Genomic DNA, 18,422 nt, shown 5'->3' with positions numbered 1-18,422 from the left:
ACCCTCAGAGAGTGCCCACCAAGTACCGTTTTGGCAGGCTCTCCTGAGACACTGTCACCACAGACAAGAGTCTGACCTCCTCCGGTGGTGCTAGCACCTTGGCAGGACATAAGACAAAGGGCCTGGGCAGGAAGGAGGTCATGCTTACTCCTTCCCAGGGTGGCTAGGGAGATTAGCATCAGGGTGGTGAGCCTCAAAGGTTCCCCCTCATTTGATATGCTGAGAGCTGTCCCCCAGTGGAGGACAAAGGTAGAAAGTTAGCTATGCAGGAGGCATGCACCTCCTTCAAACTTGCCACACCTTTGAGGGTGGGCTAGGATGTCTGCATGGCCAAGGAAGGGTTTTGCCATCTTGGCAGACCCCAAGACTAGTGGGTTCTGGGAAGAAAGTGATTTACCCCCACCAGGAATTCACCACTGCAGGGGTGGACTAGCCGCAGGGACAGTAGCCCACTGGCCACTGTCCCTCACACCCTTAAAACCCCCCTAAACCAGGATTTAAGGGGCTCCCCTGGCACCAGAACTGAGATCTTGCCTGGCAAGAAGAAAGAAGCACAAAGAGATGTCTGCACCAACAACAGGACCTGGACCCCAGCGTGAAGAAGAGAACACAGAGTGACTTAAGGGGACTAGTACTGGAACTGAGTGCCTGAAGTGTGCTAGAGGTGGAACTCATTGGTCCCAACCAGAGGGACCTCCGTGGACACCAAAACCCCAAAGAAAACTCCCCTGACTGGTGGCACCAGTCCCCTGTAAATTACAGGAGTAAAAAAGTGCTGAAGTCAAAGAACTGCGTCCCGATGGGCTCTGAGTGCCTGAGTCCAAAGAAACTCGAAGTCCAGCATCTAAGTAGTAGGAGTGAGACTCATGCCAAGTTTCAAGCCTCTACTCCCCAAGAAAGGACCTCCACCTGCCAGAAAACTCGTGGACCACCCTTGCAGCTACCAAGGCTTGTTTGTTGCCTACACGGAAACAGATAGCCACACGACGTTCACCGACTCCAGAGTATCCCCCCCAACATAGGGACCAACGTCACCACCGACCCTCCTCCTGTGGGTTAGCCTGAAGGAAGTGACTTCGACTGGAGCAGTAAAGCAGCTTTGGAACTACCAGCCAGGTGTTTGCCAGCTAGGAGCTACCTCTGCACCTGGTGCCAGACAAGGTAGTGAAGACCCAAGCATCAAATCGTGGTCCTGGACCCCCAAAATCCTCTACATCCAAAGGATAGAGCGTGAGTCCACCCCAAGTCCTGTTTTGCAACAGAGTGGAAAAGGCACCAGCCACTGAGGACCGTTCAGCACCAAGGACAGCCAAGTTACCTCTGCAACCAGACTCCCTGGGTAAGGTAACAAAAGTCTGACAGTTGAATCATGGGCTAGGTCCCGGCTAAACCTTAAGTCCCTGTGGGTTGGTCGGAACTCACCCTACCCTAGTGCACACTGCTATTTTCCCCATTGACTTCAATGGAAGCCCTTTAAATCTGCAAAGTACTATATTTTCCAAAGACTTACAAATTCACAACTCTGGTTGTACAAAAGCTACAAAGTTTGTTTTGGTGTCTAAATTAAGATTAAAATCGAATCTATTTTTCTAAATTGGTGTCGAATTTCTGTCGAGTTGTGTCATTTACTTACCATCCATGTTGGTAATATGGAATGCTTTACACATGTGCCTCTAAGTAGCCTGACTGCTCTTTGCCACACTACTAGGACTGAGCTAGGTTTTGCTGAAACTGAATCTGACGTTCACTACTGGGCATTGTGTTGGTATTCCATGGTAAGACTACCTATTCATACTACATGATACCTTCACCTTGCTACAGCTTCACCCTTTGACCAGAAAAAACGAAGGCATGAAGATTTTGCATTGTACAACACCTACAATATAGGCTTAATGTTTTCACATCAATGTCATTCCCACATTACTATGTGGAAGAACCACTGTAGAGCAGTTTCAAGTAATTAATGAGAAGTAGTCCCACACATGCCTGGCTTTTCGTGAGCACAGTGCAGAGTGTCCTACCTATGAATTACATGGGACATCGCCAGAGGTGTGATCAGTAGCAGTAGGTACCTAGGAGGTGTAGGGAGAGATCGTATGATTGCCCCTTGTAAAATACATGCCCCGTGGATGTGCACGCCTTGCAGTGTGTTTCCTTGGAGAGGTTAAGGCACCTGCTGTAAATGTCTATGTGTATACAGAAACTTTCATGACCTAATAGTAAGAGGATAGCACAGGTGGTTAATGCAATTGCTGCAGAGCTCAGTGTGCAATATCTGGTCACAAGTTTGAATAATCATACAATAGCTTGGAATATTACTCTTCCTTCTGCATATCATTGCATGTAACCATTATGGCCCTTGGTTATAGTCTGTAAAAAAGCTCAGCGGACTCATTTATTTGCTATGTTTTAACAAATTTGTTGCTGAGATACAGAGATACTTGTATAACATGTAGGCCACTAGTTACTCTTCGATTAAAATAGCTAAGACATTTATGTGTTTGCTGCAAAGAGTTGTATGTAATGTGCAATTCATATATTTTTTATCTACTAGATTTACACTCATTCTTTCGTTTTTCCCAAGCTTTGTTGTGGATGTCACTGAGTTCAGTAGTAGAAGTAAACAAATATTAAGTTCCAAAAACAATTGTTGTATCTAGTTATATAAATGGGCATCAGTAGCATATCTAGACCTACATAGCTTAACTATAGACAGACCTTGAGAAGGTACCAACTGGTTTATCTCTTTCCTGATTTATGAAGGCACATGAGAAGCACACTATATTTGTTCCCTTTGATTGGCTGTGGTGTATGGTGGTCATGTGTGAGCTTCCAGCAGGTCTCCATTCACCACCTTTTTTACCAGCCAGAAATCAATTAAGACAAAACTATTGCTAGTTATCCGTAAAGTGAGTCATTTGGAGCATAGTAATGGTCACAAAAAGAGCCTACACTCCTACCCCGATACCTGATGGATGTTTCTGTACTCCACACACTCTGAGTGTGCTCTGGGCAGTGATGCTACCTAGTAGGGAAGATTTCTGGGGCAGGTATGGAACCTGGTTGTAGTATAAGCAGTGTATCATTTGCAACAGACTGAGAGCCGGTGCCCAAAGCACTGCTCAGAAGCCCGTCGCTGGCCCAATACCAAGACCGCCTAGTATGGAATACATGTCATGCCTCTTTAATCCACTACCAGATACTCCCAGCTCAGTGGCATAACAGAAGCCCCCACACCCCCGCGGTGTGGAGGGCCTCTGAGCTCCAGGGGGCCTGCTTATCAAAAGTAGTAGGTGGTGGGCTGAGGAAGAGGAGCCACCTCCATGTACTTTGCAAGGGGGGGCCTTCAAGTTTCCTTCCTGCATTCCCTGTTTGTGATGGTTTTTATCTCTTTCTCTTCATCTCCTCTTTGCATTATTTTCCCTCACATGCTCTAAGGAAAATGCCTGGTGAGGAAAATAATTGCCATTACCCAAAAATAAGTGTGGGTGTCCGGCAAGCACCGACTCAAATTAAGTACTGTGTATGAAATTAGCTACCTGAACCACAATACGGTTGGTTCCCTCTCTATTCCAGCACTACAATACAGTTGTTTTCCTCTTTATTCCAGTATTTTATACTTATTGATCAAGTTGTAAAGTTCACACTCACAGTACCTACATCGGGGTAAGGGTATTCATAAGTGATATTTACTTTTTTTTTTACACAAAGCCAGGGCAGGGTTTTGTAATGATCAAATTGACAGTGATACTTGGGCCTGTTCATGCAATATGCAGGTGCTACGTGAGGGCACAAGTCAGATCAAAACTTCATCCCCAATGACTTGCTGTAGGAGATCCAGCTGCCATCTACTGTACTCCAACGATTTACGCTTTTTCCGTAAAACCGTTCATTGTGGTAGAATGCGCTCTGGAAATTTGTACGCTGTGTTTTGTTTAAAAGACCCTTGCAGTTCCTGCTCATCGTTATCTTCTAGGGATTGCAGGCATGGTTTGTTCTCATGGTTGTTTCAAGCACTCCTGGGATCATCTACCTGTAGCACAGAGGTTACGTATCACACGCTGCTCAGCTGCCTAGTGCACCATATTCTACAGACCATGTGAGGTAATGTGTAAATACGTCATTTGTCACCTTCATTGATTATTTAAATGGCCTCCTGTGTCCTTCATACTGCTAAAAAAAAATGCATCCCTGTGTTTTCCTTTCGCTGCCATCGTTGGCGTTTTTATCTCTGAGGTTTATAAACTCGAAATTATCAGATACTTTTTTTGACATGTTAAGAGAAAGAGAAGAACATAATTACTGGGAATAAGGGCCTGGAAACCTCCAAGTACTAGTACAAGTTAACTATACTTTGGTCAGCCTTCAGAGGTCACATTGTAGTCTGTTCCTTCAGGAGCTATGAGAGTTTTCTATTTTGGGAATTTCCATGAAATCAGCGGGAGTTCGCATGCCTAAAATTCCACGCCTTTGTTCAGGGATTATGGCCAAGCAAAGGCGTGAACCTGAACTATCGGCTTTCACTTTAATTGAGGGGCCAATCCGGCAAGTTAGATTTGCAAACCACACGGGTTGCTCTGGCATTTGCAGCTTTGTTGAATTGGCTCAATGACTCAGCATTGCCTATATTTAAAGGACTGGAGATTGTGGTGGGTGCATCCAGAGTTACTTTCTGTTTTCTTTATATTAACTTATTTGATAAGAGCATAAGATGCAGAACAACATAATTCAAAATGGTTGTGGCTCAAAGTACCCAAACTGCATCCAAAATCATATTGTAAACAATACACCTTGATTTAAATGCCTAAAATATGATAAAAGCGATTATGGCTGGACACCAAACTTTATAACTTGAAATGCACAGAAAGTAAGAAAGACAAATGTCATGAATCTTTCCTACTCCTCAGCCTAGCACTCATCACAAATCATAAATTCAAAACTAAATTTAAGCCAAATCTAACCCAAAATTTCAGTCTACACCTAACATGAAACCTATGATTAAACCTAATCCTTACACTAAACCTATCAACAGTCAAACTAACCCTCACCATGTGCCAGGACCCTAACATTAACACTTACCATAAGCCCTACATTTGAGTTAATACTTTCATTTCTGATGATGGTTATTTGTGTGAAAAAGACACAATATTTGCCTTCAACATAAAATATTTCAAAATTAATTAATTAAAGTATTTAAACTGTAAACTTACTCTATTACATCTGCATAACTGTAATATACTACAAATGTAGCAAGCATGTTTCTGCCACACAGACCCCCACTTTACCTGAGTTTCAAAATGCCTTCAGTGACAACATAGGACCTGTGTATTTCTTTTTCGCCTATAGTTTTATTCTGCTTTGTGGCACTGTCACTCTACTAAAATAAGAATGGAGAGGGGTTCTGACTCCCTCACTTACCGATGTTAAGTCAACCTGGGCTGTAAGCACTTGAGTGACTACTGTACAGCAGTAGTTTCCAACCTTGTGACTTCTGTGGACCCCCACTTTATAAATACTGGAACTCAGGGACCCCCCACTGAATCATTATTGGAATCCGGGGACCCCCCACTGAGTCATTACTGAAAGCTAGGGACCTAATCTGTTAATATTATTTAATTTTCTATTTTCTCAGCAGTCGCAGACCCCCTGAGGAGGCTTAGTGGACCACAGGTTGGTAGCCACTGCTCTACAGGTATCCAATAAATAACATGAAATACCGTCTGTTTTTATGTGTCCCCATTCTTACATTTTCTGAAATATTCCCTTCAGTTCTAATGTCACCCTTGTATTTAGTTTATTATCATCAGACTGGGTTAATGCTCAGTGGTACAAACACAGTGTCATTCAGCTCTATGATCTGCTGTCCCCTTTAATAAAGTTCAGGAGTAAAACATTCTGCTTTTCTGATACAGTATAGTCTTACAGCCTGCTGTAGCGGGCTATACCGGTCACTAAAGGCCCGCTCTAGCATTAAAGGCCTGAGCCGAATGAGAGAGCCTTCAACAAGGGCGCAGGCTTTTAATGGCCAGTATAGCCCAGCTACAGTGGGCTATAAGGCTATTGGAACATTCCAACCTTAGAGGGCAGAACGTTCTTATTAATAAAACAAAGACCTCGCGGTGCCCAAGGGTATTTCAATCCTTTCGCACTCCGTTGTCTTCAATGGAGCTCCTAACATTACAATGTTTTGATATACTGGTAGATCTTCAACTTATGTTCAAACATTCTCTAAATTAATTTCATTTCAAAAGCACATGCACATAGATATCTGTTCTCGATTCAGTCTCTAGAACCTGCTAGGGGATTTCTTTTTAGTAAACATCCTGATAGTTTTCTTGTGCACAGTCTTAAAGAAATGAAACATGAACATTACCCTATGTTATTCTGCCGTTTCAAAACCGTGAAGTTGCCGGTATCCCTTTAAACCACACCAAATTCCCCTCTAAATATCATATTTCTAATTTTGGGGCAGCATGACCTTGGTTTTACTTGTTCTGAATAGTGGGCAAGTGGCAAATCCGGGAAGAGTTGCAAGGTTCCTCTTCAACAGTTTTCTGACGTGAGCACCCCTTTTGAGCAGGTGGACATTGACATTGTGGGGCCTCTGGATCCCATGACAGGATGAGCAACAGGTTTATCCTGGTCTTGGTGGACAATTCCACCAGGGACCCAGGCGCTATCCCTCTGAAGACAATGACTGTGCCCACTTTGGCCAGGGAACTTACTGGGATCTTCACCCGTGCAGTTTTCCCAAAAGCAGTGGTATCTGACCCGGGTACCAATTTCATGTTGTTGTACATGAAAGCCATGTGCAAGTCATGTGCAAGGCATGTGGTGTTACCTACAAGTTCACCGTGCCTTGCTACCCCCAAAGTCACGGGTTGGTTCAAATGTTCAACCGTACCCTGAAGGACATGATTATGGGTCTCTCAGAACCCATGAGGCATAAATGGGACATTCTGTTACCATGCTTGTTGTTTGCCTACAGGGATGTACCGCAGAAGAGGGTTGGCTTCAGCCCTTTTGAGCTTGTGTATGGGCACCCTGTGAAAGGGCCTCTCAGTTTGATGAAGGAGGGCTGGGAGCAGGCCACCCCAGTATGTCTTCAGTTACATGATGATCTTCGGAAACCAGACATCCTCCTTCCAGAACCTCGCTTAGGAGAATCTGGAAGCTAGCCAGGAGGACATGAAACACTGGTATGATCAGAATACCACTCTGGTTGAATTTCATCCTGGCCAGAAAGTGTGGGTGATGATCCCAGTAGAGCCCCGTGCTCTCCAAGACTGTTGGTCTGGGCCATTTGAGGTGAAAGAGTGCAAGAGTAATGTCACCTATCTGTTGGACATGCATACCCCTATGAACCCTTTGAAGGTCCTACACGTGAACAGCCTCAAGCCACATTTTGAGAGGCCTGAGTTAACCATGCTCTTGGTTATGGATGATGGGGTGGAAGAGGAGAGTGAATCTCTCCCTGACCTCCTGTCTTCCAAAGAGCAGGATGGGTTAGTGGAGACTGTGAACCTCTCCCCTACTCTGACCCTAAAACTAAAGAAGGACTGTCACCAGCACTCCAACATTCGTTGCTCAAGCCCAGTGGTTCTGGTCCCCAAGGCTGCTCCACCCAGTATCACACCTGAACTGAGGTCCTGTGTTGACTACCATAGGAGCAATGTAATCACCAAGATTGATGCGCACCCCATCCCCTGAGCTGATGAGCTCATTGACCGTTAGGGAGATGCCAAGTTCCTCAGCACGATTGATCTAACGTGTGGGTACTGGCAGATTGCCTTGACTGAGGAGGGTGGAAGAGAGGTCTGGATTCTGAACGCCAGAGGGGCATTCTCAGTTTCTTGTTATGCCCTTTGGGTTGAAGAACTCCCCTCCCACATTCCCAAGGCTGGTCAACCAGGTCCCGGCTGGGTTGGAGAACTTCAGTGCCTCCTACCTAGATGACATTGCTGTCTTCAGCTCTAGCTGGAAGGACCTCTTGCACCACCTCCAGGAAGTATTGAGGGCCCTGCAGAATGCAGGCCTCATTATCAAGGCCAGTAAGTGCCAGATATGGCAGTGGTCTGTGGTGTACCTGGGACACCAGGAAGGGGGCGGCCAGGTGGTACCCTACAAGTGAAGATTGACACCATTCTGACTTGGGCATCACCCAAGACACTGACAGAGGTGTGGGCCTTTTTAGGCCTCATGGGATACTACAGGAGATTCATAAAGGAGGTATGACACCATTTTTGCCCCCTTGACAGAGCTGACTTCCAGGAAGCAGCCATGTCAGGTGATCTGGACAGAGGTATGCCAGACTGCTTTTGATGCACTGAAGGAAGCCATGTGCACTGCACCCATGCTCAAGGCTCTTACCTTTTCCAAGGAATTTATGGTGTAGACAGATGCCTCATAGCATGGTGTGGGAGCCGTGCTTTCACAGGTAAACAAAAAGGGCCTAGATCAACCTGTAGCCTTCATTAGTAGGAAGTTATTTCCCAGGGAACAGCAGTGGAGCACAATAGAAAGGGAAGTTTTTGCTGTGGTCTGGGCATTGAAGAAGCTAAGATCCTACTTGTTTGGGACTCACTTCCAGAGTCAGACATATCTCAGGCCCCTCAGAAGGTTAATGCAGATGAGGGGTGAGAATCCTAAACTGTTGAGGTGGTGCATCTCCCTACAAGGAATGGGCTTTATGTTGGAACACCACCCTGGAACAGAACCCGCCAACGCTGATGGTCTGTCCAGATTCTTCCGTCTTAGTAACAACATTTCCCATGAGGGTGGGTAGTTCTCCCCACTTTCAGCTCTTGGCATGGTTTCCCCTGTCTTTTTGCTTCTGACCTCCTGTTTTTGATCCTGTGCTGAATCTATTTTTTGCTGGCTTTAGGACCCTGGGCACCTTATCACTGCTCACCAGTGCTAAACTGCAAATGTTCCCTATTTAATTTGTACTGGTGATTGGTTTATTCATGATTGGCCTATCTGATTTACTGGTAAAGCCCTAGTAAAGTGTACTAAGTGTGCCCGGGGCATGTAAATCAAATGCTACTAGTGGGCCTGCAACACTGATTGTGACACTCATTATGTGAAGCCCAGTAAACATGTCTCAGACCTGCCACTACAGTGTTTAAACTGCCATTTCAACCTGGCAAGGGCACTCACTTGCCAGGCTCAAACCTTCCCTTTTACTACATGTACATCACCCCTAAAGTAGGCCCAAGGCAGACCCATAGGCAGGGTGCAATGTAGTTAAAAGGTAGGACATGTACTGGTGTGACTTACATGTCCTTATAGATTTAAACCTGCTAAACTCGTTTTTCATCATTGCAAGGCCTATCACTCCCATATGGTAACATGGGGATTGTCTTGAAATATTTTTGAAGTGTAATGTCCCACTGGGAGCAGATAGAGATCTAGAGTCTGGGGACTATTCATTCACAATGTATTAATATATATTCTGGTGAAGTTGGTTTTTGAACTGTGAGTTTAAAAATGCCACTTTTAGAAAGTGGTCATTTTGTTGCTTAACCATTCTGTACCTCTGCCTGTCTGCTGAATATATCTCTGGGACAGGATGACAGTTGGGCTGTTTGTGCATTCCCTTTAGACAGTCACACAAAAGAAGTTGAGGTGTGCCCTGCATTTCCTGATGGGTCTTCCGAGCTAGAGTGAGGGGAGGAGCTGACACTTGCACTTGAAAAGGGCTGTGTCTGTCCTCACACAAAGCAGCCCCCAACCGCTTGGAGTGTGCCTGGGTCAGGACAAGGAAAGACAAGGTCTTGTGCAATACAAAGACTTTTCTTTGAAGTTTGACTACTTCAAAGACAGAAATGGGTATGTGTACTGGAGCTCTGACACCACATAGTTAGAATCCTTCTGGGCTGGGGAAATTCTGCCAGGAAGAAGACCTGGATGCTGTAGGAGGGCCTGACATTCTGCCACTCTGCCTGTTTCATTTTTGTGCTGGCTTGCTGCTTCTGTCCTGGGAGTGAAAGGACTGGGCTTAGTTTTCTACATCCTGCTTTTAAAGGTTCTCCAAGGGCTTGGACTGAGCTTGCCTCTTTTTAAGAAGTCTTAGGGACCTCAAAGACTTCATTGGTCAAAGCCTGGGCTTTATTGCTGAGAATCCTGAATGCCAACTGCTACCAAATCCAGTTCATGGGCCCTTGGGAATCAGTTCTGGTGCAACAAGGAAGAAACTAGTGCATTGATGTTAGAAATGGGGTCTCTAGTTGGCAGTCAGTTTATACCCTGTCCTATTATGGACCCTCACTCTAGTCAGGGTATGGGAGTCACACACCTAAAATAACCCCTGCTCTCCCCCTTGGTAGCTTGGCACAGCAGTCAGAGGCAATGTGTAAAGTATTTGTACAAACACACACAGTAATACAGTGAAAACACCAGAAAAGGACTCCACACCAGTTTAGAAAAATAGCAAATACTAAGCTAAATCTAACAAGACCAAAACAACACAAAACCAACATACACAAAAAGAGATATCAAAATTTAAATTGAAAATAGTCTCAATTCATAAGAATCAATGGATGTGTTGTTTTAGTACAAAGTACCTGGTATGTGTAAAAAATAAATCTGAGGGTGCATCAGAAAAGCAAGCGATGCATCAATCCCTTACTCGCAAGGGAGGCAGCGCGTTGATTATTTCACCTCCGGTTAAGCGATGCATAGATTCTTTCCTTGCAGGGAAGGGATGCGTCGATTTCCAGACAGGCAGCCTCGGTCCGTGCGGTGATGTTGAAGTTATGGCGCACTGGGATGATGCATGGAAAATCATCGCGCACTGTAACTATGACGCCACGCTGAGCTGGTGATGTCTTGTTTTCTGCAGCCGGGAGACAAGTGCTGTGTCAATTTTACAGCCGCTCTACTCTAGTGTGTGGATTTTCACTCAAGTGCTACCAGCTTCTCCTTCCAAGGGCACGGAATATAGGGGTCTCAGCAAGAGAGGCCAGGTGCTGGCAGGCGAAGTCTTTGATGTCCCTGAGACTTCTTAACGGAAGATAAGCTCAGTCCAAGTCCTTGGAGAAGCAGGATACACAACAAAGTCAGGCCAACCCAGCAAAGCACACACAGCAAAGGGGCAGTACTCCTCTTTACAGCTCTTCAGATCTTCTCCTTGTCAGAGGTTCCTCTTGATCCAGAAGTGTTCTGAAGCTGTAAGTTAGCAGCCCAATATGTATACTAACCTCTGCCTTTAAAGTAGGCAAACTTCAAGGGAAAGTCTTTGTAGTGCACAATACCCTGCCTCTCCCTGTCCTGGCACGAGGCATACTCCAGGGAGTTGGAGACTGCTTTGTGTAATGATAGGCACAGCCTTATTCAGGTGCAAGGGTCTGCTCCTCCCTCCACCCTAGCCCAGGAAGACCCATCAGGATATGCAGGACACACAGCATCTCCTTTTGTGTTACTGTCTAGAATGAATTCACAAACAGCCCAACTGTCAGTCTGACCCTGACGTGAATTCAGCATCCAAGCAGAGGCACCGAATGGTTAAGAAAGAAAATATCCAATTTCTAAAAGTGGCATTTTCAAACTGACAATCTAAAAACCAGTTCTACTAAAAGAAGTATTTTTAAATTGTCGGTTCAGAGTCCCCAAACTCCACATCTCTATCTGCTCCCAATGGGAAACTGAACTTAAAAGATATTTTTCAAGGCAATCCCCATGTTAGCCTAATGGAGAGCTAGTACTTGCAATAGTGAAAAAAGATTTGGCAGTATTTCACTATCAGGGCATGAAAAACACACCAGTACATGTCCTACCTTTTAAATACATTGCACCCTGCCCTTGGGGCTGCCTTGGGCCTAACTTAGAGGTGGCTTACATATAGAAAAAGGAAAGGTTTGGCCCTGACAGAAGCTTCAGTCTGCACAACGAATTCCTTGGAGAAATTGGGTGCCTTCAGCCCAGTGCCATGCACATGGCTGCCTTCAGGGCATCTAAAGCAGTCTGACAAGCCTCAGTCCAGATCACTTTCTTTGGCTACTTTCTGGAAGTCAGCTCTGTCAAGGGGAACCCAATGGTGCCATACTTCTTGACAAATCTCATGTAGTAGTCAGTGAAGCCTGAGATGGCTCTCGCCGCTGTCTAGGAATTGGGGGGTTCCCAAGCCAGAACGGTATCAATTTTGGCCACTCCCCTCCTGGTGTCCCAGGTAAACCAGAGATCCCTGCCTTATTTGGCACTTACTGGCCTTAATAGTGAGGCCTGCCTTTTGCAGGGCCGCCAATACTTTTCAGAGGTGATGCAGGTGATCCTTCCAGCTGGAGCTGAACATTGCAATATCATCCAGGTAGGCGGTGCTGAAATTCTCCTGCCCAGCCAAAACCTGGTTGGTCAACCTCTGAAAGGTGTCGGGGGCATTTTGTAACCCAAAGGGCATGACCCAGAACTGGTAGTGCCACCCTGATGGCCCCGTCAGTCAAGGTAATCTGCCAGTACCCAGACATTAAGTCAAATGGAGAAACTTGGCAGCTCCTAGCCTATCAACGAGCTCATCAGCTCTTGAGATTGGTTGTATATCAGTCTTAGGGATGGCGTTGAGTCCACAGTAGTTCAAGCAGAACCTAAGTTCATGAGTGACACCTGGGGCAGTAGCCTTTGGGACCAGGACCACTGGGCTGGCCCAAGGACAGCTGGAGAACTCTATCACCCCTCAGTCTAACATCTTAGAAACCTCGTCCTTGATACTGGTTCTGACTTTGTCAGTCACCCTGTTTCACAGGTGGACTGTCTCCAGTGTCTACATTGTGGATACACAAATGAGGGACCCCTCAGGTCAAGAAAAACAGAGAGGCAAACTGTCCCAGCAACTGACAATAGTCCCTCTGTGGATCTAGGGTCAGTGTTGGGGAGCGGTTCACACCCTCCACAGACTCATCTTTTTCTTGGACAGACAGGAGGTTAGGAAGAGGTTCACTCTCCTCCTCCATTCCATTAACTGTTGCCAAGATCATAGTCAGTTTAGACCTCTCAAAATGTGGTTTGAGTCAGTTCACATTCAGGACCCTCAAAGGGTTCCTCGGAGTCTGCAAGTTCACCAAGTAGGTGACACCACTCTTGCACTCCACCACCTCAAAAGGCCCAGTTCACTTGTCCTGGAGAGCATGAGGCTCCACCACGGTCATGACCCACACTTTCTGGCCAGCCTGAAACTCAACCAGAGTGGCATTCTGGTTGTTCCATTGTTTCATATCCTATGGCTTGCTTCCAGGTTCTCCTGAGCGAGATTCCTGAAGCATGCAGTCTGGCCAGCATATAGGTAAGTACATCCTGGGTGTGCTTACTGGAAGCTTTCTCCCAGCCTTCTTTCACCAGACTCAGAGGTCCTCTCACAGGGTGCCCATACACCAGCTCAAAGGGGCTAAAACAAACTTCCTTCTGTGGTACCTCCCTGTATGCAAAGAGAAGACATGGCAAGAGAACGTCCCACTTACACCTCATGGGTTCCAAGGACCCATAATCATACCTTTCAGGGTGCATTGAACCTTTCAACCAACCCATTTCCTGAGGAGTTGTGAGGAGTGGTGAGCTTGTAGGTTACCCCACACTCCTTCCACAGAGACTTCATATATGTAGATATGAATTTGGTACTCTGGTCGTATACCACCTCCCTGGGGAAGCCCATGTGGGTAAAAATCCCCATTGACGGCCGGCTCAACACGGGGGGCATCACTGACCTCAGAGGGATGTCCTCGGGAACTGGATAGCATGGTCCACCAAGACCAGAATGAATCTGTGCCAATGCTGTTTTGAAGTCTACAGGCCCCACAATGTTGATTCTCTCCCATTCATAAGGGGTGCTCAAGACTGGGAATGGTTTTAGGGGAGCCTTGCATTTTCCCCTACTCTTGCCACTTTGGCAAGTTTGGCAAGACCTATAATGTGCATCAGAGTGCCTGCACATTTGGGGCCTGTAAAAGTGGGTGACAATCCTCTCAAAAGTTTTGTCCTGCCCCAAATGTCCTGTCAAGGGCACATTATGAGCCAGACCCAGAAGGAACGTTCTGAAGTGCTTGGGTACCACTAGCACTCGTGCTGCCCCAGTCTCAGCAACCTTACGCTCACTATAATGGAGATCATCCTCCCTGTAAATCCAGTTAGATCCAGTCTCCTTGCCAGTCGCCTGGTCTGCAGCCTGCTGCCTCAGACCCTCAACAGAAGGACATGTTCTCTGTGCCTCACAAAACTTCTCCCTGGTGGGACCCCCTTCTTGCTGCCAATGGGCCAGCTCAGGCACATCCCCCAGTTCGGCCACTGTCTCTCCCATAGGTTCTGGGGAGTCCACCCAAGGTTTACCCTCTTCCTGGAGAGAACTTCTGGGGTGGGTTTCCCATGCCCCTTGCCCCTCCTCTTCCTGGCAGGCACCTGGGACACTCTTTCATGCTCTAGGTCCTCCTGGTCATCCTTATTGGCTGCTATAGATCACGTGGTCATGCATGCCCACTCAGACAGACCCACCATCTTCAAGTGTGACCTGCGTTCCACCTCACACCAAGAGGAATCCTCCAGGTCGTTACCTAGTAGACAATAACCAGGCATGGTTAGACTCACAGCTACCCTCAAAGAACCTGATAACCCCCACATTCAAAGGGAACCTCACCTGGGGGATATGAATCCTTAACCTGTGAATTAGGTTGAGGCCCTTTAGAGATCTCCCCATGTTTACCTTGCCCCCCACCTCTCCTGATGGGGACCCTGCCCACCCTTGATGGAGTCTCCCCCATATCTCTTTTGGACCTTGGTGGTCAGCCAATGGTCCCCCTCATGAGCAAGCTTTCTGGGGTCAGTCAGCTTGCTGTCAGTCAGGTGCTGCTGCAGCTCTGGAAAACAAAGACTTCATAAGTTCTCCCATGCAATCAAATTGTACAACGCCTTATAAGTTGTTACCTTGCTGCCCTTCACCCACCCATCCAGTGCTCTGCAAAAACAATCAACACATTCCAACCAAGTTTGCGAATCCACCTTCCTGTAAGCCCTTAAGGTTTGCAGGATCCTTTAACACACACCTTGGGTGAGGGTCGAGTGGATGCAATTTTCCCCTCTTTAACACTGCCACCCCTCTTCCTCCTCGCCACACCCACCTCCTGCCTATCTGATCTCCTGGTTGCTTCATAAAGTGCTGGTTTGTGATTAAATAATCATTACTCATGGCGGGAGTTGGAATGGCTGTAGCATTATTGCAAATGTTCTATGTCCAAAATGTTAATAAAGACATTAAAAAAAAAAAGTTAATGCCTAGTGAACATAAAGAAATATATTAAATTTATGGTTGGTATATGCAAGGAACTGTTATACTTCAATAAGGCGAGTCACCAGCTCAAGCCACAGATTTTTTATTTCTGGACCCCTGTCACCTGCTGAACCACTGTCATCGTAGATGGTGTTGTGAAGATATCTCCCATTCCAGAAGCTATACAGAGAAGAATTATGGGCAATGATTATTGGAAATCTATAAAAGTGATCTTGACCACAAATGCTGACACATTAGAGGCAAATACAAGAAAGTGAAATAATTAACACTAATAAATACATTTTTATATTAAAAAACACAACATGAAAAAAATAGTGTAAATACTAATGATGGGATGCAGAAGTTAAGATCACAGGTTCCCAAGTGGACAAAGCCATCAACATGTTAGAAGACCCAATTGGAACTAGTCATAAGGCCTACTTAAGGATGACTTATTTAATATTTAAAAGTAGAGCGCCTTTTCTTCATAAATGGTTATTTTGACAGGTTCACATGCAGGCTTAAAAGCTGCAGCAGCCAAGCTACGCAGTAGCTGAGGTAAAGTTTTCTTTGTCAGTCCAGTATATTGCACAATATGTGCTGAAGTCCACAGGTAACATTTAACGTTGTATTCCATTGGTACATTTTCCTGCACCATATAGTATGGTGTCACTGGAATGTTAAATATGCCAATCATGATTAGCCAATTGTACCATATTTTAGTTGTCATGTCACATACACTGGGGACTGGACAGCAGTATCAGAGCATGCAGAGCTACAACAACAGCAAAATCAGTTTCTAAAAAAATGGGGTTGACCACACAAAAAGAGGGATTTTCTCATGGCTAGTCATTGTAGAATCCTGCTAACATCTTTAAACCACTGCTACAATGTTTTCTGTGGCCTTCAGTATTTATGGACATGTTTTTAGCTCTCCATTCAGAACTAGACAGTGTCTACTGCCCTCTCCAGCCCCTCTGGCTGCTGCTTCCTCTGCCTTTTGCATGGGACGAACTGAGAGCCTCCTGACTCTCAGTGCCCTCCTCCACCTGCAGGCTCGTCACTGCACCTCATCCCTGGTGGTGTAGTGGCCATCTCAAGTAAGTATATTCTCTCTGTCACTCTTTCACTCCTGCTTTTTCTGCCTTTCCTCAGACAATTTTCCTTTCCTTTACCATCTCTCCTCCTTTCCTCTGCCCTCTTTCACTCTTGCTTTTCTGCCTTTTTTCACTTGTTTTTCCTTTTCCTTTCCATCTCTCCTCCTTTCCTCTGCCCCCTCACCCTCCGGGAATCACCTTTCCGACCCTTCCACCTCTAAGGTGACGCTCCCCCAGCCCCTCCCCTTCTTAATAGTGGCCACAGTGCTGTGAGAGGGCATCTGCACTGACCTCCTGGTCAGCGTCTGCTGCGCTCTCAAGCTCCTCTGTCTGCTGCTGCCTCTGCCTTTTGCTTGGGGTGAACTGAGAGCCTCCTGACTCTCAGTTCGAGGCCCTCCTTGACCCGCAGGCTCGTCCCTGCGCCTCATTCCTGGTGGTCTACTGGCCATCACAAGTAAGTATTTTCTGTCTGTTGCTCTTTAACTCTTGCTTTTTCTTCCTTTTCTCACTCGTTTTTCTTTTCTTTTCCAACCCTCCTCCTTTCCTCTGCCCTCTTTCACTCCTGGTCATCTGCCTTCTTTCACTTGTTTTTCCTTTTCTTTTCCTTCTCTTCTCCTTTCCTCTGCCCACTCCCCCTGCAAAGCACCTTTCCCACCCTCCTGCCTCCCATCTGACCGCTCCCACCACCCCCTGGTCTGCCTCCATTATGACACCAAGACCCTCCTCCGGACGTCCCAGCAACTGCTGCATCACCTCCCCAAAGGACAACCAAGGAAATTTCACCTGCTAGGAACTGCAACTCTAGCATCAGCCTCAACAAGCTGAAGGTACTCTCCACATACAGAGATACCAACAACATCCGCAACCCCATCAACTGCCTGCTCCAGAAAATCAGCTCCCTCCATAAACACGTCACTGAACTCTGGGATTTGATCAACACCACCAGACCAGACATCGCCTTCCTTGACGAGACCTGGACTAACCACACCCCAGGACCAGACATCACCATTCCCGATAGATACAGCATGCTAAGGAGGGACCGGCCCTCCCAGCTGGGGGGAGGACTCGTCATCGTACACAAGTCCTCACTACGTGTCAAGGCCGTCCCAGAAGAACAATGCACCACCAAGGATCACCTTCACTTCCTGGTCCACTCCAAACACAACTTCTCCATCCGCGGCACCCTGGTGTACAGGCAACCTGGCCATCCAGCCCCCGCCCAGCTTTCATAGATGACATTGTAGACATCACTAACCCCAGGCCCTGGCGTCAGATGACTACCTCCTCCTCGGCTACGTGAATTTCCACCTCGAGGACCATGCCGAGCCAAACACCACTGCTCTAATCGACAACCTCACCACCCTCGGCCTCAGATGGCTGGTCTCCGCACCCAGACACATCCCAGGACTCACACTGGATCCCATCTTCACCTCAAGCAACCGGACCACCATCGACACCATCTCCACCCCAGACTGGACCGACCACGGCTGCATACACTTCACAATGATCGCACCCAGCACCCACACCTGCACCTGCACCCCCACAGCAAATTGAACTGAATCACTAACAAGCAACTCACTTAATCTCTCGCCAAAACACCTCCCTCCCCCTCCTATGACGCCAGCACAGCAGCGCACTGACACTCTAGACTCCGGTCAAGCATGTACCTAAGGAAGCCATCTGGTTCACCACCGAACTCCAAGAATCAAAGTGTACCCTCAGACATTTAAAGAAAAAATGGAGGAACAGCCAAATCAGCAAAGGCCTAGGCTCCTTCAGAACTGCAGCCCCCCCAAACGCCGAAAAAACAAGAAACGCAAGTAAGGACGCACTTTGGAAGCGCATCAACTCCTCCACACACAACTCTAAGGAACTCTTCTAAGTCATCAATGAGTTCACAGATCCTCCCTCCAAAGCCACCAGCTTACCCCCATCACAGGACATCTGTGCCAAACTCGCCACCTTTTTCCACCACAAGATCCAGGACATCTATGACAGCTTCCTTCAGGAAAATCCTAACACCGGAACCTGTGACCGATCCACATCCCCCGAACCCACCCAGACCATCCACAGCTGGT

This window comes from Pleurodeles waltl, chromosome 5 (assembly GCF_031143425.1).
Source record: "Pleurodeles waltl isolate 20211129_DDA chromosome 5, aPleWal1.hap1.20221129, whole genome shotgun sequence".
In the NCBI taxonomy this organism is placed as follows: domain Eukaryota; kingdom Metazoa; phylum Chordata; class Amphibia; order Caudata; family Salamandridae; genus Pleurodeles; species Pleurodeles waltl.
The sequence above is the reverse complement of the archived record's forward strand: the minus strand, read 5'-3'. Positions refer to the sequence as shown.